The 24,166-nt window shown below is 41.5% G+C and overlaps 1 long non-coding RNA gene across 3 annotated transcripts; it reads left to right on the forward strand.

Annotated features, from left to right (window-relative positions):
• Positions 1 to 1,387: 1,387 nt before the first annotated feature.
• On the forward strand, positions 1,388 to 4,404 carry LOC125289792. Of its 3 annotated transcripts, none has more exons than XR_007192698.1 (5): positions 1,388 to 1,465; positions 2,079 to 2,149; positions 3,092 to 3,239; positions 3,553 to 3,645; positions 4,086 to 4,404. It is a non-coding gene; the product is annotated as an uncharacterized LOC125289792 (long non-coding RNA). The 3 variants fall into 3 exon arrangements; XR_007192699.1 differs by lacking the exon at positions 1,388 to 1,465 and adding an exon at positions 1,602 to 1,913; XR_007192697.1 differs by lacking the exons at positions 1,388 to 1,465; positions 2,079 to 2,149 and adding an exon at positions 2,887 to 2,915.
• Positions 4,405 to 24,166: the final 19,762 nt, after the last annotated feature.

A 24,166-nucleotide genomic window follows, 5' to 3' on the forward strand; every position in this document is an offset into this window, starting at 1 on the left:
CTCTCTTATATACACACAAACATTGACACACACACACACACACACACACATTAGCTCTCGCATAACACACACACACACACACACACACACACACACACCCTCCGCCTGCTTAGAGAGGTCTTATATCACAGATGCTGAGCACCTTTTCCAAATCTCTCTCCTCAACCACCCCTCCATCCTACCCCCTCTCTGCAGTGCACATGTATCTCCCAAAGAACGCCAGCTGTTTGTGCCCCCCATCCCACCCCCAGTCCCTTCTCCTCTCTTAAGCATGCTAACACATTAGCACAGGATCACAACACAACAGTACAGCTCCTGTCCACCCTGCCCCGCCTCCCCAAAGCAACCCTTTAAAAGCCTCATCAGGCTGGGTCTTAACAGCAGGACTCCAGGCACCATAACATGGGGCTGTAGGGGTGGATGTGGGGGGGGGGGGGAGGTGGGGTGTCTGGTGATGATGGACAACAAGGATGCGTTTTTACATTGGTGGTGTTCAAAGTGTTACCAGACAAACTTTGGCAAGAGTGGGGTGGGGGTGGGGTGGGTAAAAGTGATTTATTTTTAACTGTGGATACTGATGATGAAATAATAAATATTTAAAGTGAGCTGTTATGGGAGTGTTTGTTTCTTAGAGCCGTCTACTGGGCTGGAAAGAATGGTACTTGGAGAAGAGGAGAGAGGAGGCCGGGACTGAGACCATAGCGTCTCGTGTGCTAAAAATCCTTCAAATTTAACATTGGCTGGTTTTAGAAATTTAGAAATCAAGGTATTCCCTCCCTCCTTTTATACCTTTTTATGCTCTCTCTCTCTCTCTCTCCCTCTCTCTCTTCCTATCCTTCTTTTCCTCTTCTATCTTTTTTTCATTATTGATTTAGTTTTTCTGACCTTTTTTCCAACCTTTTCTTTACATATCTAACACATTTATTGAGCCATTTGGAGGAAATGTGATCTTGGCTTCTCCAGTAATGGTTTTAACCCAATTCTGTCCTGTTCTATACGATTGACTCCACCCCTGAGAGCCTCTATAGTGTCTACACACCTGTACCATATGTCTGCATTCAAATATATGAACTGTCAAACTGATTGACAGCTTTGGGTACCACTGCAGTTGGACACACTGGTAGCAATGGAAACATATTCTTCCTCTCAAGTGCTGTTGTTCTTGAAAGGCAATATTCAGCACTGATACACTGTAAGCCTGGATTTTATGTACACTAAAAAAAACAATTACATTGCAATTAAACAATACAAGTTTGATGACATTGCTTAACAATTTTAAGTATAGTCTACAAAATTGTAGATAAAGTCGAATTTGTGAATAACTTTAAGTTGAATCGACTTAACTGAGTAAGTTTGAGTTATGACCACACCTCTTTTTTCAAAAAATCCCCCCTAAATTAGAGACGTTGACAAGAGAAAAGGATCTTTGCCTGAACACATCCACCACCTGCTCTACGGTTTGCAAGTAAGTCAAAACACTGCTTTCACCATTTTTCACATTTAAAAAAGTAACAAGCGGCTGTCGAATGAACGTGAATGTTACTTTTAACCAAGAGAGGTGTCAAAATAGCGTTTTTTATTTAGCTAGTTTTAACATCTACCAGCAGTTCCAAATGTTCGTCTGTTAGCTAGCTGCCATTTGCTGACTAGCCTACTCAGCAGGGGAGGGAGTGTTTTAAAGCAGTGGAGATTTTGCAAGCAGCTCTTGGTGGGGAAGGGCAGGGTTTTGGTTTAACCGTGATATGAGTTAAAACATTTTCTAATGTCTAGTGCTAGCCTGTCAATTCCACTGACATTCTCATTAGCTAGGTATCTACTAGCTGACTAGCTGCTACTTTTCTCAATGGATTGTGTTTGCTAGCTCCATGGACACTTCCATCTAGCGCTAAGCTAACGCTGACTACTTTTCAAGAGTGAGGGTGTTTTTTGATTCAGAGCAGTGGAAACTTTGTTTTAACGTCTACCAGTTCCATAGACATTTTCATCTGTTAGCTCTCCGTTAGCGATAGCTGACGAACTTTCTCAACAGAGGAGGGGTGTTTCCACTAAACTAGCACTAACATCTTGTTCGTTTCTAGGTCAGTAGCTAGCTGTTAAGCTGGCTGGAAGCTGAAACGGAGGTCATCGGCTGTATTCCGGATGTTACAGAGTAAGTGCTGTTCTGATTCAAATAGGTGTATCTATGTAGAGGCTTAATTTTACTCTTCCAAAGACAGGTGTTGCTTGACATAAACGACTCTTCTGCCCGAAAGACGTCGCATTTATCTCCTTCAGGTGCATGTAGCTAGGCTTTCATAGCTCTCGCCAGCAAATGTTAAATGGGCCAGGAGGAGAAGCTGGAACATAGAGGGGAGAACGTCTGCATTTATCTCCCTTCAGGTGCATGCAACACTTTCTGTGGCACACATCCCCACGTTAACATCTTTTGGATGTTCTGTGACAAGCTAGCAGACAGAAATGTTCTCTTTGACTTGTCCAGAGAGTGACAGACAGTGATTTCGTGCTTTATAGATAGAATCTGCAATTTATAATTCATATTATCCAGAAGGGATGGAAGACCACAACATGGAAGGAGCTTTTTTTTCGCCAGGTTCTTGTCCATGAAATGATGAAGACAGCCAAGACACTCACCCAAATGCATCCCTTGTATTGTATTAGTTTTGTGAAGAAAGAGATGGACGTGACCTTTGCTCTTCATAGAAAGGAGTTTGTCAAAGATAAGCCTGTCATCAGCTTTTATAGATAGAATCTGCAATTTATAATTCATATTATCCAGAAGGGGATGGAAGACCACAACATGGAAGGAGTCGCCAGGTTCTTGTCCAAATGTTACATGGACGCCTTTGCTCTTCATAGAAAGGAGTTTGTCAAAGCAGCCAAAATGTTGATGGCCAGCTCTTTTCACAGAAAGTCAGGTTTGTATGAGTGATTTGAATATTAGAAAAAAATGTATGTCCTCCTTTGTTGTTAATTGTTATGTTGACAAATAGCAAATTAGCAGATTAATGCTTTCGCCTGCTTAGTGACCAGATGTTAAAAGATGGCTGCACTACTTTGACCAGGGGCGCGTATGTTTTTTGCTTTGTTTCAGGTATATCATGAGTTTAGCAGGGTGGTGGGGGAAAATCTGAGAGACTTCTTTGATGCACTAGACCATATCTCTACAAATTTAATGGAGATCTTCAAAGAAGAAAGGCCTCACTGGTCAGCTTTTGGCTGAACTTTTACGGCTAACAAAGGTGACTCGACTTGACCTCTCCCTTTAAACTATTTTACTGTTTCTTACCATCTTTTTTCTCCTTTGCCCTCCTTCTCCTTATTTCATCTTTTCTCTTCCGATTTCTTTTTTTCTCTTGCCATGTACCTTGTATGTTCTTCCCTATCCTTCAATGCTTAATTTTCTCATCTTTTCTTTTTAAGGAGTTTCATGTTCTTTATTGTACTTTTAAATTTCCATTTTTGTCACAAGAAATTGTGGGAAATGTCTAAAATTGAAACATATGTGAGTATCCTTTGAAAACTTTGTTGTATTGTGTGTCTACTATCTTCCAGACCTCTGAAACAACCGACATCAGATGCCTTTGCCTTCGGGGACTGCCAATCATTTTAGGAGATGATTCTTCTGCCTTCTTCAAGACGTACTCTGTGAGTTAATTCTTAGTTATTTTATTATCCTTTTTCATTTTGACCCATTAGTTAAAACCATGCAACTTTTTCATGTAGTGTTTAAAGGAGAACTCCGGCTGTTTTTTACCCCTAGCCCTGTTGATCGAGGTTACAGAGTGCTGTCAGTAGGAAAAATGACAACAATTTGGCACAATATTGACCGAGTATCAAAACGGCAGCTAAAGCGAACCTATGGGGGCAAGCTCAGGCAAGCAAACCAAAAGTGAAACTTAAGGGAGCTTGTCCACATAGGTTTGCTTAAGCTGCCGCTTTGATACTCTATCAATTATTGTGCCAAATTTCATGTCTGAAGTGGGGTTTCATTGTAAGCATCTGAAGGCAATTTTTCATGGGACAACAGGATACTATCTAACCAGCATTATTGTCTCTCCTTGTCAATCTTTGGCTTACCCTTTTAGGATGCAGCTGACAAAGAGGCTTACAATGAGACTCCGGTTGGGATCATCATTATCGGGGAGGAAAACTCACCACTGAACCCATCCAGACTGGGGATCGTCCTGGAAGGGAACGTGGTGTTTGATGGACCGGCCAACCTTCCTCAGGCCTTCTGTGTCCTTTTTGGACTGACGTATGCACTGCATTTGGACTATCTCAAATACATGAAGAACACTTTCCTCTTTGTCCAGCAAGTGATGTTCAACTTGGGTAAAAGTCAGCTGCCACCCAAAATTCAGACTCTGAAAAACCAGCTTGCAGAGTAAATTGGGGTTAAGCTACTGTTCTAGATGTCATGTGTTTTTGTGAGCTTGCACTTTAAGAAACTAAATTTTAATGTAAGATTTTTGGTATTGCCACTGATTTCACTTCTTTCATTTTTATTTCAGGCTGTTGGTAATATTTAGAAAAAAATCGTAATTTTAGGATTATTGTGAACTTTGCTTTCTGATTATTCTGCTGCAATTTCAAGCAGATGCTCGTTTTTCTTTTTTGCTAACTTCAGGTCATTCTCATTTGCCTGTGTACCAGCCTCCCTAAAGTATCAGTGACCAGTTGACCTATATATATATACCTTTGTTGCCATGTTGAAGCTTAAAAAAATTAAGTAAAATAAAGACATCAATTTTCTGACATTATTTTGTTGTTTTTAGAATGGTTTGCCCTTTCATAGTGAACTACAAGTAATTTAGTTAAATCAACATTGAATTAAGTGCATTGAACTTAGAGATATTAAGTGTAATAATTATACAAAGCAATTGATATTGCAAAAGATATTAAGTTAAATCAATTTGGTATTTAGTGCATTGAACTTATTGCTTTAAGTGTAATAACTGTACAAAGTCGTTGATATTGCTAAAGATTTTAAGTTAAATATACTCAATGTATTAATTACACATTACTTAATTTTTTTAAGGCAACCACTTACCTCAAACTTTTTAAGTAAACTCAACTTATCCGGGTTTACAGTGTAGTTGCTATTAGTAGAATGTGTTTGATGCTAGCAGTGCTGACTTTGGATTGATTGTTTTAGGTCAATCAATCGATGCAGGTCAACTGCAAGAAATAATATGCACATTCTTCAAAGAAAAGGTGCTATGTGCGTATTGCTACTGTATGTGTGTATTGCTATGTATTTAGAGCTACAGCTCTGAGACAATTTAAGGACCACCACTGTACATTCTTCTGATGTCATCCTACGGTTGTTGAGTGACATTTGAATGAGTTGACGGTCATATTAAAATTTGCAGTGGTCTTTTTGAATTTTGAGTCAATAGTGAGCCATAAAGATCACTGAAAGGTCCATATTGTTTGGACGGCAGCCCCTAAACGTGGAATCTGAGATCCTGGTGAAACATTGTTGATATTTGCTGATGTTTATATTTAGTTGATATTTCATGATAGTTGTTGAAGCAACGTCGTTGATTGACTGGAACAGTGTGTGGCTTGGTTTGTGTCTTTTGATTATAGTAATTTCGTAATCCCATTTTGGATTTGTATGAACCCTATATTTTGAGTACGCATACTGGCTAGATTACATTGAGGAGAGATTTGCTCAATGTGATGAAAAACAATGTCCTTGATTATCATTGGGGCCTTTGCCTTTAAGGAGACTACGACCATTGGAAGACGTCACAGAGGACACGACCATGTGTGGTTTTAGAAAGCTTTATTGATTGTCATGTATTATGGTGTTTGTGTGGTGTGTTGTTCCTTTACTGTAATTGGCATGCATGCTTTATATCATAGTGGAGAGATGCTTGTTATCAGTGCAGAGAGAAAGTCCGAGGAGGGCTGAGTCGCTGTGGTGCATTGAAAGTAAACTAAAGAATACATTTGGTTTGGTGGCCCTTTACACACTGACCTTGACTGGTATCTCTCTTTCTCTCAACTGTAGCAGAACATCACCCTGGGTACAGATTGTGAGAGTATTTCTGTTGATTTACACACAAGTGCCTCATGCTTTGGCAAAAAACGCAAAAGCATACCAACAGTGACATGACCCAAATTCCAAAGAATTATGGACTTTTGGCTTGGCTTGTGTGATTTCAGTAGGTTACCCCCTTCTCCCTCTACCCTCTTTGCAAATTCATTAACAGAAATGATGAGATGATTACACAACCAAACAAGGGCACCTGGGCTGTGTTCACCTGACTGGATGGGAGCATTCTGACCAAACAAAATGCAGATGCCAGATCTGTAACAGGGAGGCTAGACTGGACGCGTAACTGAACTGCTTCATTTCGTCACGTAAAAATAGTTTTAGAAGACTGCTCTATTTTTTTCGAACGTGTACGTTACTATCACGTCTGGTGTAGCCAGTTCCATTGATCATAGTGGAAGCTAATTGTTGCAGCAGATGCAACGTGAATGGAGAGCTTCAGTTACGTGCCCGGTGTAGCCTCCCTATAAGAGTGTGAGTTGGTCACTTGTGGTCTGTCCGTGCCACGCGTGTGAGCAGTGACTCGTGTCCAGGAGGAGGATGCCAAGTGCTGCCCAGGTCCACTAACACAAAAGAGCCCTCTTAGTGGCGTGGTCCAGCTTCACAGTGGAGCACCACTTCAGGCTGTCTGCCAGGAGATTGAACAGAGAAAGAGAGAGAGAGAGAGACAGAGACAGAGAGAGAGAGATGAGGGAGCAGTAGAAGGGAGGGAGGGTGAGTGAGTGAGTGAGTCAGAGAGAGAGAGAGAGAGAGAGAGTGGAAGGGAGGAAATGAGAGTGAGGGTTGAGTCTAACTGAGCGAGGGAGTGAGTGAGAGACAGGGAAAGAAAACAGTGAGTGAGTGAGTGAGTGAGTGAAATGTCCTTCTAAAATGCCCTAGGGGCGTTGAGGAAGCACAAGGCAATTCACCCAGAACTGTTGTAAGGCAAATATCAAAGTCTTATGAAACAGCCTGGATTTAGGCACAGCATGCATGCAAACGCATGTATTTGTGTCTGTGTGTGGATGGATGTGCTTTGTTTATTCAGGTGTGTGTATGTACATATTCTTTCCTTTTCAGGTTTAGTGTGGTGAGTGTATGTAAGTGTGTTGGGGGGTTGTTAGTGTCTGCGTGTGAAAGAGAAAGCACAGTTAGGCGGAGGAAATGAGAAAAAGACAGAGCAGAACATATTTTAAAAAACTCAGTATGATGTAATACCCAACAACAGGTGTATGCACAACTGTGTGTGTGTGTGTGTATGAAAGAAATAACCAGTTTGATAGTGGGAGGGGAATTTGCTCTCTCTCTGTGAATGTATGTGCACACATTTGTGTGGGTGGATTGGGCGTGTTTTGTTGCATGCATGACAGTCTTTGACAGTAGGTTGTGGACCTAAGGCCTCGCACTTGAAATCGATCTCTTCTCTTCGCTCAAGCAGTCATAGTCCTTCTTCACTTCCAGATACTAGATGTTCACTAAACAAAGTGGTCTACAGTTACAAACAAAACGATTACCTCAAGTACACTCTCCATACCATAATTGCCGGCAGTACACAGCTCAACACCTGAAAATAGCAATAGTGGAACAGGTCCGTGATGGTCACCATGGTTACATCATTATTTTTGAATTAAAGGGGTTTTGCTCTTCATTGCCTGTCACCCCGCCCCCTTCAATGCCCCCCACCCCACCCCATTAAGGAGTGATCTTGACCTCGCAGACTGAATCAGCCAACAACAGGCTTATATGAATTAGCAAATAGGCTTATTATAATTTGAAGGCAAAACACCCTGAAACTAATAAAAAGGACGGGGCATTTGCTCTGTTGCTAGCTTAACCACTTTTTAGAGTTGAGCTCATAAAAAGTAGCAGAATGGAAATTGCCTATCTAGCATTGTACTATTACACTAGGCAATTATGAGGCAGTTTGGTTATATGTAACACTTAAGGTCCTGGTTATATGTAACACTTCAGTCACATACATTAAACCTGGACCGCAAAAATCAATTGGATCATCGTGGTTAAGGCCCGGGTTACACTGGGGTCTGCAACTATAGCACTCCATTTGCGAATTACGTCTAGTGTAGCCAATTACATTAATTATAGTGGAAGCTAATTGTTGCAGCAGATGCTCTGAATGGAATAGTTTAGTTATGTAGCCACCACGTAAATGGTGCCTAATTTTTTTAATACATTTTTTTTAGAGTTGATAGGTTATGAATCAATCTGCACTGAATGACATTGAAAGTCTAACCATTTTCATTTATTCAAGAATCAGCTGAACCCAAACTTCTTTTCACATTGATCATGTTAAATTCAGGTCTAAAGCGCAGCTTAGGGAACCAAATCTTAACTGACAGAGCAAGTGTAACTAAAAGAGTAAATACAGAAATAGAACAAAACTTGCATAAAATTATAGTATTAAAAAAAGTATAAAAACATCAAATTAAAGCCAGATAACGTCCCGTGGGTGGGATCTGCCGCCACCTTCCTGAGGTCTGGACAGCTGATGTGAGGGCTGGTCTTCAGTACCCTGCCAGAGAGATTGATTGGGATAGTTAGACTAAAGCCATTCTCTGTGGAACACCTTTCACTAACATTTCCGGATGTTCATCGAGCTGCTGTCATGCTAGCCGCAGGAACCCTGGACTAGTACCTATGGATCACGGATCTGTTGCTGTCGGAGGTCCACTGAGCTGCTTGTCTCCGGGTTGGCTGTAGCATCTGCCCAGAGAGATCGGTCAGGACTTCAGATTCAGAACTCTGCTGGCGGTCTGCTGTTGCCTGATTGGACCACTCTGGGGCACCATGCTGTGCCTTGGGGCTCAGGACTGGAGAGTCACCACATGTAATTATTGTAGATAGTTTATGTTGTCTTTATTTGAAGCACTTTGAGTGGCTGCAGATAAATAAATGTACTTAACCTTACCTTACCTCCGCTTCCTGACAAGGGCTGCTGTTTGTCAATCCCACTCAAGTGACCTCACTTCCTTGGCTAGAGGTTATAGGGTGGTGCACTCATTGTGAGATCATGGTGGATTGTTTGGCAGCCCCTGAGAGTTAAGAATGACTGATGGATGATTTCACTTGAAGATGAGAAATTCTGAGATACAAAAAATCCCATAAATGTCCATTGGCTGGATAAGGGCTGAGTAAAGCTCAATGTTAAGGGTGTTGCCACACAGGAGCAGAACACTGGGGCAGCCAATAACACATCTATTACCTTAACACAGTGGTGGACAGGGGACAAAACAATGAAAAAGGCACACTAGGCTTAGGCTACATCAAATTACCCAACAACCCAACAAAACAAACAAGGTAAAAGCAACATTATACTAAATGTACAGAAGTCAAAGCAGCGGTTGCAAATCTTCCTGAAGGCTGAAATCATCAGTCAAAATCTGTTATGCACGTGGTAAACACATAATAAGTAGCCTGACGTAGTCATACTCAATTCTAGTAAGAATATGAGTCTGATACTGCTCCATTGGGACGTAATTATGGGGTGTTTCAACCGATACAGGGGGGGAATGCCTCTGCACTCAACTGGATAGACCTAACCAATCAGAGCAACAAAATAGCTTGCCGTGAGGTGTAGGAAGAAAACACACAAACCATCCATCTCCCCTCTGTTTTTAAAAATAATTCTGTTGAACAGTGATATGCTACAAACATGTTAAACAGCTGGGAAAGGCTGTCGCAAATCCCTCGAACAGATGGTCAAAGAGATTTCAAACGAACGAGGGAACATGTTGCAATGCAACAGAGCTGTTTTCCCTTGATGAAAGTGAAACCACGAGTTTTCCCACATCTCAACTTTGGCCAAAGTTTTCAGAAATAATCGTTTTCAGTGATACAACCTCATTAAATAATATGAATTTTCAATATGGGGTCTTAAAAGCCATGTATCCTTCTAGCCACAGCGTTTTTGTTTCAAACATAAGCCTAATCAAAGCGTGCTCAGATGGCGTGATAGACCAGGCGCTGTTGCTCACCTGTCTATCATCGTAAAGCCTGATTTGATTAGTCCGCCTGATATAGGGCGAGCATATTTCCACCATAATGAAGCAATGCCAGACCGAACTTCCCGACCTCAGTTGTGGGCGGGACTAAGTTCGGAATGGCACCCAGGCTACATAATAAGCAGATGTCAATCCCAAATTGCACATGTTCATTAAGTATTATTCCATTTTGCTGATCATAATGCTTCTTGTCCCATTCTTGCTGCTACTGGGCATGCTTCTTGGTCATGCAATGGATCTTATGTAGGATGTGATTGACCCAGCCATTTACAGAATGGGCTTCCCTCTGCAATGTTATGCCTTGGGCTCAGTCCACTGGCAAGCACGCATGGTGCCCAAAGACCATAAAATGGGGAGTTAGACCTGTCGTCCGGTGTATGGGGTCATTATATACTGTACCTGGAGCAAGACTGGCAGTTTAACATACCATTGCAAGCCCCTGTTACCTTGTGGGTGGTATGGTGTTGTCCAACTCTTTTGCCATCCATACAGCTTGCATACAAATCTGAGGATAACTGACTCAAAGGCACTACCTAGAGACGTGGAGCAGGTGGGTCCAAAACAAGTCTGTCCTTACCAGAATGTATGAGTTGCTGTCTTCAAATCGCCCCAGCGACAAATAATCTATGCCCACAATCTGGAATTGGTAGGTTGACTGAATAGGCATCTAGGGTGCCTTTACCTCAGTCCCTGCCTTGTTTGTGATGTACTATGGATATTCCTGCCCCTGAGGTGTCCCCATCCTGACCATCTCAGGCCAGAAGTATCATTGGCACAGGAGGGCAGCTGTCTTGTCTGAGTTTATATGACCAGTAAAAGAGGATTGCCTTAGCAACACAGATGTTTACTTATTAATAAGTTTTAATGCATAGGTGCACAGCAATAAATGACTTAATGTTTCGACGTTTACTACATCTTCGTCAGAGACTCTCTCGTGCTGAGGAATTACAATTTCTGAACTTTACATGGCCAGCTTGTGGATGGTGCTCCTCCCATATGACCCAAGCAGCCTAGCTGTTGTGATACCAAGACTTGCTGGCCAGGATCCTCGGTCTCTTGCTGAACACGCCTTCTCAGCAACACCTCTACCCCCTGCTCTCTAGCCGATACCATTCCAGTAACCACCTCTAGGAGGCTCTACCGATGTTCTCTCTCTCCGGGGCAGTTGTTGGGGGCCCCCCTTCTCACCCAGTCTCCCAGCTGGCCCACATCAGGATCTTCAGTGAAATGTCCGCAACACTGCTTTAGACTCCCATATTTAATTTACAAAAGCAACATTTCGACCATGCTTGGTCTTCTGGAGTCTAAAGCAGTGTTGCGGACATCCTATATTTTTTTCACTGGAGTAAGTTTTTTTTGTCCTGAACCTGCCAGAAGGTGGGATGTGCAAACACAATAACTGTTTTTGAATGTCGTTTTCCACATCAGGATCTTGCCATTGGAAGTCTAGCCTCCTCCCACCTGCCACTAGGCTCCACTTTCCTCTTCCAGCAGACAACACGGGGCCACCTGCTGGCTGGACACCCTGGACAGAATATCAGCGTTCTGGTTAACCCTCCCTGGCCAATATCTTATGGCGTTACTAGAATTGGCCAACTGAGATACCCATCGCTGCTCTGCAGCCTCGAGTCATGTCAAATGTGGGTGGACAAGAGGATTATTCTCAGTGAATGTGTCAATAATGAGTAATTGTTAAATTCCTCGGTGCGGTGCAGGCTACAACTACCCTTTCTTTGGCCCATCCAAGCTGATGTCTGTGTTCAAGTGAATAGATGCTGAATTCTGCATATGCTAGAGAATTGGGGCACTCACCAGGGCAGTCTTCAACTGGCAGAGAGCCTTCACAACCTGCAGTTCACAGGATTGCAAATGAAAGATTGTGCTAGGAGCTGTTCACTGCACCATCACCACAGTGTTTACAAGGTCCATCTCTACCCCCCACCTGACGGACCACGTGGCCAAGGTAGGTCACCTGCTGCTGGAAGAAACGGCATTTCTTTGGTTGTAATTACAGCCCCATCTCCAACCAACACTGGAACATGCCCTGTAGGCGCCTAGGTGACTGAAATCTGAGGCGTAGACAATCACATCATCTACTGTAAGTGAATAAGCAAAGATTTCACTAATCATCCCCCCAGAGCATTAGCTGCAGAGACGTTGCAGGGGTGTGACATAACCCATAGGGCATCTGGTGAAACTTGTACAACCCCATAGGTTTTCTTTCTGTCTTTTGGGTCAACTTCGACCTGCCAATAGCCACGGGCCAAATCCAGTGTGGAATACCAGGCTTCTCTCTAAGCAGGTCAGTGTTTCTTCATTGCAGGTCAGTGATTCTCATCTTTTCCCAAATCGCCACTGCTCCACATTGAGTTTTGGAAGTCAGGAAGCATAGTAAAACCATGGCATAAGTAAAGGAAGTAATTCCTACATCACCTCAGGAGTGTTAACCTTGTGGCCCTTGTCACCAGTATTCCTTTCACTTTAGCCACTTCCTCTATTTCACAGAAGAGATAAGTTTAGTATACAGTTAAGAACAAAATTACCCCTGGCAAATATTGATTCAATGTTGATTTTCTCTTGACTTTTATGTTTGTTCTGACTGAAAATGACACTGCCACATGCCAAAAAGGTTGTAAGACAATGTGGTAGAAACTTGGAATCAAAAAAAGAAGTGTTTTTATCTTTATCTTTTTTAGGAAAAATGGCAAAATTATTCATACCCTTTTTCTTGCAATTTCCCTGGCAGGGAAGCCTTGTACATGACGTCTTCTGTGCAACAAGAGGGGTTTCCAGGAATTTCCAGTGATGTCATCAACAGCGTCACACTTCACACCTCAAGACAGCAAAAGGCAGGGAAAAGAGATACCGCGAGGCTCAACTCAACAGCATGCAAAACAGGAAGGCTATCTGACGTCCCTTTGGATGATAACTATGAGCGTAGATGTTGGTCTAGTGTCGGATCGGATCTCCGTGGCCTAGGTGGTTTAAATTGTGCGTCTGTGCAACGCCTCCTCTTGTATACTCTCTTGAGATCACTGATTGCCTATTGGCTGAATTACTTTGGATTGGCTCCAAAGTCATTCAGAGTTAGTTGTGAGTCCCTGTGTGAGAACAGCATGTGAGTGAATAGCAATGTCCAGTCACATGGTAAACACAATCTGAAAGATCACAGCAATACATCAATCAACTTAATTAAGAGCTATTCTCACACACATTCCCAGTAGACTGACAAATACTTATTTGACACATTACTAATTTCTGATAGACATCTACTGTAACAACGATATTGCTAATTGTTGATAGATACGTTGCTAATTGCAGCGACTCTGGTTGCACTCTGCGTGATGTACTGGTTGGTGTTTGAGCTCAGCAGTGTGATGTACACTGCAGCTCATGCGGTGGCAGATGATAATGCTTATTTTGCTGGAGATCTCTGTGCAGGGTGAGTATGTGCTCAAATCAATTTTCATTGAGAAGCCACAGTAATCAACTCAAGAGGCAGGAAGAGAAGGGTGAGAGAGTGAGAATGTATTTGAGTATGTGTGTGTGTGTGTGTGTGTGTGTGTGTGTGAGAGTGTGTGTGAAGCAGAAATGGCAAGGTACTGTGTGTGTGTGTGTGTGTGCTTGTGTTTGCGTGCGTGTGGCTGTGTATGAGAGAGAACTTTTGTGCAGTTTAAAATTAAATAGAGTGCATGTGTGTGTGTGTGTGTGTGTGTGAGTGTGAGTGTGTGTGTGTGTGTTTGTGTGGGTGTGTGTGTGTGAGAGAGAGTGTGTGTGTGTGTGTGTGTGTGTGTGCAAGAGAGAGAGAGAGAGAAAGTGTGATGCCTGCGCGCATGTGTGTCAGCTCCAGTCTTGGCCACTCCATTTGATGCTGTTGACTCTCATGAACACGCTGAACTGTGGAATGGCGGCGCTCAATCACACCAGGCTGTGTAATCCCTACCTTCCGACTCAGGCACTGCAATAGCAGAAAGGCAGAGAAAAAATAGACCCTGGAACCTAACACAGCCAACCAGCCATTCAGCCACTACACACGGCCACATGAGCACATACTGTACATGCATGGAGTCGTAACCATCAGTGGGATATACAGTAGTATAGTTTAACAGGTTTAATATAATGTGCTCATATTGGTGGTGGCGTAAACCTGTGTGTGTGTGTGTGTGTGTGTGCGTGTGTGTGTGTGTGCGTGTGGTGTGTGTGTGTGTGTGTGTGTGTGTGTGGATGTGAAGTTATTTCATTTTGGTGCCTTACACCCGGGCCCCAGAAGTCATGGATTGTCTACCCTGTTAACAAGTGGTCTATCATCATTATACTGAGTGGTGGGGATCATACTGACTAGTGTTAGTAGCTGCAAAAACACAGGATCTAAGTGTTGAATTTAGTTCAAATTCAAGTGTAACTTAATGACCATCAGTGTCAGTTTGATGCATTCAAGGGGCACTTCAAGGGACGCATTTTGAACAAATCAAAGCAAAAAGTCACTGAAGAACTGTCTACAAAGAAATGGTAATGTATGCAAGATCCAGTCACAAATTATCTATATATGCAAGTTAGCGTAACTATGCATGGAAGTTTGTATCCATGTGTTAATTGTGGATAGAAAAAAGTCTAAGATACATGCCTTTGAAGTCCACCAGCTCATGCAATGAGCTGTAGTGTTTATGTTTCTATTCTTTCTTTGTTTATTTGTTTGTTTGTTTATTGTTGTTTGGTTTGTTGTGCTGAACGATCCCTCGCTGTGTTTACTCGTTTGGTTCAGTCCCAAACATGCCAGATGTTCGGACTACTTTGTCACTGTCTTTTCAAGATCTTTCCTGGCACACATTTCACAGTAGGCTTGCTTTTACAAGAGACCTGGGGCCTTCTCACACACACACACAAAATGGCTCCCTCATAAACACCTCGTCGGCCACTTTTATTGTTCTATTTTGTTGTCGAGAACAAAGTGAAGAGGTCTGTGGCAAAGATGTGTATGTGTGTGTGTGTGTGTGTGTGTGTGTGTGTGTGTGTGTGTGTGTGTGTGTGTGTGTGCCTGAGTGTTTGTTGGCCCTAGAGGCATGCTCAAAGAACAACAACCTAAAACCTCAACACCCTCCTGTTGCCCCACCCCTCTAGCTAACCCCGTCCCAACCCCTCTCAAAACACACACACACACACACACACAAACCATTCCCTTCCTTGCTCCTACTGGCAGTACAAATCCATTCCAAAGCAGGTTAGCCAGGGCCAAATCAAATCAAAACAAGTCCTGGTAAAAGAAAAGAATAATGAGGCGTTTTTCTTGGGCCAGTCGAGACAACGTTACTCGGACCCCCCCCCCCGAACACTCACACACACACACACACAGTTCAACGTATACACTTCTGCCCCCATCATCCTCCCACCCTAGCATAAAGTGTAATTGACAATCGTTGTTAATAGCTCCGAATTGGCCTTAGGCAACATGTAAATATAGTAACTATTGATTTTTCTGGGGAAGTGTGTTTGTGTGTGTGTGTGTTTGTGCGTGTGTGTGTTTGTGTATGTGTGTGTGTTTTGGGGATTGAGATATTTACCAAAGACATAAAAGGCCAGGCTTTTCAAAACCTATGCTTCATTGTTTTATTTTTTCATCCATTCTATTCCATTCCATTGTTGCAGACACTCTTAACTACAGTAGAGAGCTAGCTGGAGGGGCTGTGCAGAATTAAAGTCAATGATACTAACCCAATGCACATTCTGTCAAATCCAGCATATTCAGAGAATTGCTCATCATGGTCCACTCCAACCCTGCTGTGTGCACACTCAAAAAAAAAAGAAGCTTTCATGCTGGTTTTGTAAGTGGAAAACAGCTCACTGTTCTAGACAATCAACATACTGTACTACTTGCACAGTGTGCAGAAGGGTGAAATTTGATTGGCCTTTAAGCTCAAATATCAACTAGATGTACCGCATAGCGGTACAAAATATGACCGCCGCTCAGTCCTGACATCCGTTCCGCGAAAATAAATCACACTTCAATTTGTTTCCATATTGTACTCCATCCCCCACTCTTGAAACTTTTGTGTATGCTTGTTTGACATGCCTGAGTGTGTGTGTGCTGCTGCACAGAATGTAGCCTACTGGTGCTGAAAAGGTGAATAGATTGTAGAATAGCCAAAGAAGATGTAGCATTGTTATAATACCTTTAAAATCTCTACACAATCACAAGCAGGGCAGTTCATCACAGTTCATCCGTTGCAATTGGATTGATGAAAGGTCACTTACACCTGTAGGCTACATTGTATTTGGGAAAAGCAAAAGGTACCAGCATAATGTTATTTATTTATTTATTTATTTATAAACAAAAACATCTCTGTCAGTTCCATGCCGTTTTCAACAGCTATCAAAAACAAAGGTCATTTTGAATGGATGGATTTTTTGTGAATGTTTCTTCTTCTACATAAAGTCATCTTTAGTTCATGTAATACTTTATTGTCAATGCACAAATTAAGTAACAGTAGTCTGAAACGTTATTGTTAATGCACAAATTAAGTAACAGTAGTCTGAAACGAAATGCTGTTTTACATCTAACCAGTGGTGCAAATAACTGACATGTCCAAATGGGCCTTGATGAAATGCGTCGTGAAAGACTGTTCATACACATTTTAACGGGCCAAAGTTGAAGAGCTGTTGTCCGTTATTGTTCGTGCAAATATAGGCTGATTCATGTTCCCTTGCATTGTGTAACTGAGGTCCATGGCTAGTCTGGCTTTCACCAGACCAAGCTCAATCTTTTAAGAAATCAAAAAATAAATAGCGGGCAGATCAGGCTGGGTTCACCCAGCCTAGTCCATAGGCACCCGATTGAGATATCCACGCTCTGGCTATTCTAAATGCAAAAATGCATCAGGGAGTTATGACAAAACTGTAACTAACAAACTAGATCCTAATAGAAAGCTTCCCTAAGCTACAGGTAGGCTCATAAGGTAGGCCTATTTACAACATAAATTGTCAATAGGCTATGCTGGCGACACAAATAAAATCTCCTTTGGAAACCAATGGCTTACGCCTTACAGTATCAAGCGGACTTAAACTGCCATATCGTGGCGAAAAGTTATAAAATTCACGTAGCTCCATGAGTCAAGGAAAGCGCGAATGAAGTAGCCACTTCTAAATGGGACCCACTACACAGTAGCTTAAGGTGTGTTGCTAAAGCAGCCATTTGAAGGTGAAATGAAGGTGTCATTGTTTGGATACCTCACACACACGTGCTTTTTAATTTCACAGACTACAACTACCAAGTTGGAATCAAAGCACATCGATTCCCCTCTCACACCCTGCACGCACTTAAAACAAAAATAAACAGGCGTCTCAGTCTCAGTCTTACGCATGTATTAGGGGTTTGCACGGCGTGTCATCAGATCTGGACATCGCCATATTGGAGATACTCGCCTCATTAGAAAGCATTAGGCACTGAAGTAAATCCCTAACATCGTCAAGGAAAATGGTTAATTATTGCGGTGTTTTAGGTTGTACCAATAGGTCAGACTGAGAAAAACATCTGGTGTAGGTATCGACTTCCAAAAGTTATTAAAAAACCAGGGAGAAGGGAAAATAATGCCAGAAGTTATCAGAGGAAGGGGGGCGCCAATGGTTGAACTTCGTACTTCGTCTCCCTCACCCAACTCATATGGATCTGCGCTGCCAATAATCCGTAATTTCTCGAAACATCGCACCTTTTCTTGTGGTCTAAGTCCTGCCCTATATGCCTTTGCATCTTAGACGCATTTTGATGAGCTTTTCTGTTGTTTAGACACGGCTACAATCACGTAAGATATCCAAAGTGCATAATACTCCATTGTACTTCATTCACTGAGAATCGCCAATATGGCCGCGCGTGCTGGGTTACCATAGTTACCGGCCAGAACGTGACGTCGGTGCAAACCCCTAATAGGCAAAACTGTATCAGACCGGTGTAACGTTGGTAAATCTTCCATTGCACAGAATGATTTCTGTAGCACGTGCAACAAATGACAGTCGAAAGATATAATTACAGTGCTGCTATCAATTTGCTTGGTATAACCGCATTTATAGTTTTCTACAAATGCAATCAATCAAATTGGCCTCCATCACTCAACCAACGCTAACGGTAACATTACCTAGGTCCTTATTGATATTATAAGATTAACGTACCTGCAGTAAAAACCAAGCATGTCCGATAAACATCCTCAGATTTATTTCGGCTTCAAGAACAAATGGGAATTACATTTCATGTGAACATCATCCTACAGTCCTTGTAGGAAGCGTCCATTGTTTTTCCAACCCACTTTTAACTTACAACAAAATTACGTCTCACTGCAACGATGCGCCATCTAGTGGACAACTACTAGTGGACGACTACTTATCGCCAATACTGGAAATGCAGCCATGATGATGATGATGAATATTTATTTTGGCTTTCTTTTAATCCTACTGAATTTGTAATTATGTATCGGCCGTTCTAATACCGATAGTATGTGGGTTCCTGTGTGTGTGTGCATGTGTATATGTGTGCACCGCCATCTACAGGCCAATGAGTGTACAGTCACTAAATGTACACATAACCTAATTTTTTTAGACCCCCCCATGGATAAAATTCTACGAATACCCCCAGAGAATGCCAGATCAATCATACACATAAAATTTGGTGCAGTTCTGAACATCTTAACTGAAGATAGGGGCGATTAAAGCAGAATGATATTGCATTTTCATTTTTTACCGGCAAATCACAAATGAGTGATTATGGGCCAGATTGATGTGGGCCCTTGAGACCAACATACCATAAATCATCCTCGGTGCCACGGTTCAGGTAGTTATTTAGGAAAAACTGTTTTTTTTGCGGTTCGGGGGGCCCAGCACGGGGGTGAGTGGCCCCCGGGGACGAAACGAAATTTTTCCGTAAAAGTCTAGTGGGGCTACATACCCACCAAATTTCATGTGCCCCGGTGGTTCGGTGTCCTGGGTATCGTTGACCAAAAATTCAGGAAGTAGATGACGGGGAAAAAAATAAATAAATAAAAATCCCTATATGACCAATGAATACACTGTAAAAGCATGGTTGATGACAAATGATTGATAACATTTTTTTTAATTCAATAGTTTTTCCTCAGCAATCAATTTCAGTATGCCAAACAAGATTGATGGCGATTGATCAGTCAAACAACTAACTGATCTATGGTTGGTCGTTACCAAAAAAACAAACCAATCAAACAATTTTAAAAGTAATCAATCACTAAAGCTTATCTTAATCAATAGCACATGAGGTTGCACTGATAAAGCCAAATAATCCACCATATTGAAATTCTGAAGTCAAATCAATTAGTTTTATTTGATGTATCACTCATCTTACCAAGCCAGATCTTATGCAGAGGACAGCATTGCAGGATAGGCTATTCTCCACATGGTCTGTAAGGAACATACTGTATGGAAATTAAATATGCCATGTACAATTTTTGCATGACAATGATTTGTAGAGCTTGCATATACATTTTATACTGAAATGGCACAATGCTATTCAATATGTAAGTCATATCCAAGATCAAAGTAAATGCTTGCGGTTACTTACAATGCACTTCAAAATATATGATTATTTGATCATTGCATGCGTATTATTAATTAGTAGAAATATAGGTGAAAGGGAAAAAACATGGATGGAATGCCTAATATTTCCATTACAAATAGCTAATTCTGAATATGTGCGATGAATTGTTGTGGTATGTGTGTAGTGTAGAATTAAAAACACTTGGGCAGTTGAAAGGAAAACCATATGGAAGTTCGGAATGGAAATACTCTACTTATACTTACTATATAAATAGAGTAGTATTTATACTTATATAAATACAGTAATACTCTATTTATATAGTATATTTCAGAAAAACACTATATAAATGCAACATGTTGTTGTTGTTATTATTTCCATTATAAATAGCTAATTCTGATTTTTTTTCTGCAGCATAGTTGTTGTCTGTGTATGAGAACTGTGCTGGTATCACAAACTATATAAAAATTAACATAAAATAATTTTTTTTAGACTTTTCACCTATGGGGGGGCCAGCTGGGTTCAGACTTTTTATTGTAATATTGTGTACATTTAATGTTGTAATATTATATATTTTTATTGTGTACATTTAATTTTCATGGAGTCGCCCACAATTGATCCGAATATTCTTTAAATATTTTTTGTAACCGTGTTACCGCGGGCATCCACTTATTTTTGATCAGCTCCACGCGTCAATGTCAGAGACTAGCCTATTTACCTAACAAGGACAGCCCAACGCAGCTCACTTTGCCATGATTTGTGACACATTCTTATTAACATTAATGTTCCAACAATCATCGACTCACCTGTTGTTACTGAGGTTAAATAATAGTTTACTGTCAAGTGTTTTTAACAGATGGCCACTTTGAATTGTCCCACTGCTACTGCACCCTGCACTGCTCTCCTCACAATTCGATCAGAGCCGTAGGCTACACTACCTGACTGGGCCAATGGTCGTAGATCAGTTAGTGTAGTGCAGTGAGGTTCAGTCCATGCTTTGCAAAGTGTTGTCAGATGAAAGGCAAGCTGCTGCCACATTCTCAAAATGTATTAATGTTCCAATACAGTCAGACAGCCCTCTTTTTTTTCTTCTTACTATTCACTGAACATAGCCGGGGGGTGGGGGCAAGCAGGGTGGCCAAGCTTTGACCAGTGGTGGACACCACATAGCTCCGCCTCTGGTTGCAGTTAACAACTCTGTTGTCAAGGAGCTCAAATCTATTTGGATCTGTCGCAGATGTTAGCTTCCAGATAACAAATCAAGCTTGTCTGTGACTCACAACACGTCATCCTTGTCAAGTCCTGACTCCTCCTTGTAAAAAAATGGGATCTCAATCTTGCCTCAGAGACATCAGATGCTGATAAAAAAAAATATGACAACGCGGAAGCAATAAGGTGACAGTGGTAGTAAGCTCTCTCAGGAGAAAGCCTCTTTGTCTTTCAGAGGGTTAGAAGACTAACAGGTGACTTGGCAATATCTTCAAGCCGTGGTGCCATATTAATTTCTAATACGATATGACCTATGATAACTTATGAGCAGGATACAATATGTTTAGGGTTCATGGATTCTCTCATGATGGAAGCAAAGATAGGCTACAATCTGCCTGCATAAAGTCCAGTCATGTGACATGTGGCATCATGAGTCAATGACTTGCTATCTCTGTTTCTCTCTCTCATCTCTGTCACCGTCTGGCTAATTCTCAGGGGGTTATTTCTCAGCTCAGGGGAGTGCCTTGAGACCATTTTAATTGTGTTGGTGCTGCATAAATCAATTCCTATTAAAAGGGAAGAAACTTGATTATAATGTCACTCTAAGAGATGGGAATTAAAGATTGTGTAATTGTATGATATCGAGATTCACAGGGACATTGTGCACATTTGTTTTTAAAAAAATATATATACTGTATCTTTACCAAGTATGTAGTGATGGTTCTTTTGTACATGTTTCCAAACATATAGCTGAATAATCAACACCATGTACATCCAAGCAAAAGTAACTTATTTTTATATTAAATCTTGTGTTTCCAGTACTGTTTTTGATGTCATACAGTAAAATTGAGCCCTGCAGATTCCACTGTCTTCAGTTGTATTACCATTACTTAATGGCTCCACTATAGCACTGCCCCCAAAGCCCATCTTGTGTTATGTTATCTTATATTACATGTAAAAAAGACACAGATACACATCACACATACAGATGCACATCACACACAAACACACACACACACACACACACACACACACACACACACACTTCACATTAATCTTGGCAAATGAAGTAGCCGGCAGCATCAGGCAGAACACAACAATGTGTCCACACCAATGTCAAATATGGCAAATGACTTGTTCTGAATATGAAATAACTAACAAGTAGATTTCACATTATGGAAAACATTCATATTTCCTATTGGCATTCATGTTTCATATAATTAGCCTAAATCCAGATCCAGGAACTTCAGTGTCATCATATATCAATTCAATATCAATTGCAACAGTACACATATATGACAAATTATTAGCGAACTGCATGCTTGAATACATTTCCCCCCTACAGTATGTCCATCTTGGTTACCTGTATGTGCTGTTAGTTAATCCAAGAGAGAGATATTGGCCTATAGCTTAATTACCTAAGTGTGTAAACGAAAATAAATAATAATAGAAACGCTATGTTAAATATTGTGCAGTCTCTATCACAGGGTTTCACCATCTTTCCCGAGTTACATTACCCAGAGCTGCTTTTTGTCATGCCAGCATGACTTTAGAAACATTTCCTTTCCAGACGTTCAACAACTCGCTAGTTTTTGTTAGCTCCAGCCATTCGCACTCCAACAATTTGCCTTGTTTGGAAATCACACACATCCCTCTCTCCTACTCGTCTCCTGTCAACTGCGGTCCGAGCTTCGTACAGTAAAAAGCCCCCCAAAAAACAAACTACGCTGGAAAAAAAAAACTTGCTCTTGGGGCATTACCCACTCTCTGTCTCCAGCTGCAAAAAATCCTAGAATTCAAAATCTGAGTGAGATAAATAACCTTAAATCTAGGGGATATATGCTTATTTTTCCAGCATTTGCTTATAACAAGACATTTTTGCACTTGATTTTTTTGCAGGAAGGAAAAAAAAACTCTGTTTGGCAGTTCCTCACAGGTTTTAAAATTTGTCTGACAGCATTGTCTTGTCCTATCAGTGTTCTCTGAAGAGACTTTTCTGCTCAGAACCAAATAACACATTCGGGGGCCATCATTTCATTAAAATTAATGTCTAAAGTCTGACTAACGCAAATAACTAAGCAAAATGCTAAAACATGTTAATTTAAAGTATATCTTATTCAGATCGGAATGTGAAGAGGTCAGGAAGGGGTGGTGTGATGGGATGGGAGATGACAGCAGGATGATCCCTAACCCTAACCCTAACATTGGATGGCCAGTTGAAGGGTCCCTCTTAACACCATGCACAAACATTGGATGGCCAGCTGAAGGGTCCTACATGCCAAACGATGGCTTTAATTCATGTCCAGCACGCTTCACTCGTTGGCTGACTTTACACACTCTGCCTGTCATTTGAATTAGTGTCCTTTGTGTTCTATCCAAATGAAGATAGAGGCATGCCATCGTCTTCACCAAAAATCTCTAATCTGGTTATCGGGAGAGCTCAGGTGGCCATGATGATTGAGCGACGAGACACCTCCACACCTTTTACCCCCTGCACCTGTTCTGTCTCCACTACACTTAGAACCAAAGATTGCTCTTAGAACCTTGGGCATTCTCTCTGACATGTGGGGGCATGCAGATACATTATGTGATTGGCAGGGTTAGGCCATGGAGGGTGTTGAGGGGCAACCGGAGGTTATTTAACAAGCACAGATGGCTCCCATGGGTCTGCTGAGGCCATCTGTGCATTGACTTTTAAAAAAAAAAAAAAAAAAAGAATGAAAGCTCTTGGAAATAAAGACTTGTTTTTATTAGTTGTGGAAATGCTGCCTGGTGAATATGTTTACATATTTGCCGTTCCACACACACACATACACACACGCACACGCACACACTTCCCTGAGAGTCAATGCCCTGACAGTATCTTTTAAACAGGTTTATTCAACGGGAAGGTCATGAGATTTATGTGCATGTATGTGTGTGTGTGTGTGTGTGTGTGTGTGTTAGAGAGAGAGAGAGAGAGAGAGAGAGAGAGAGACAGAGAGACAGAGAGAGAGAAAGTCTGGATATGATTTTGAGAGAGAGACAGACAGATAGAGAGAGAGCGAGAGAGAGTATGACAAGGCCGTAGTCATGATGTCAACATTGGGGGGACCAAATCTGTGGTGGGGTCTGTGGGACCCCCAAACAGAATTTCAATACATTTCCTACCGTGCAAAAAGTATTATTAAAAATCACAAACAAGTCGTTAGTTAAGTCGGTCAATTAGGGTACTTTTGACGGACATAGGCATGCATGGATGGATTATGAACCCCTGGGCACAGATGCCCCCCCCCTCCTCCAGATAGAGGGGTCCTGAGGAATTCTCTCCACGGAAGATTTTTTTTTTTTTTTTAAATGACCCTTTAAATGATG

This window comes from Alosa alosa, chromosome 24 (assembly GCF_017589495.1).
Source record: "Alosa alosa isolate M-15738 ecotype Scorff River chromosome 24, AALO_Geno_1.1, whole genome shotgun sequence".
NCBI lineage: Eukaryota > Metazoa > Chordata > Actinopteri > Clupeiformes > Clupeidae > Alosa > Alosa alosa.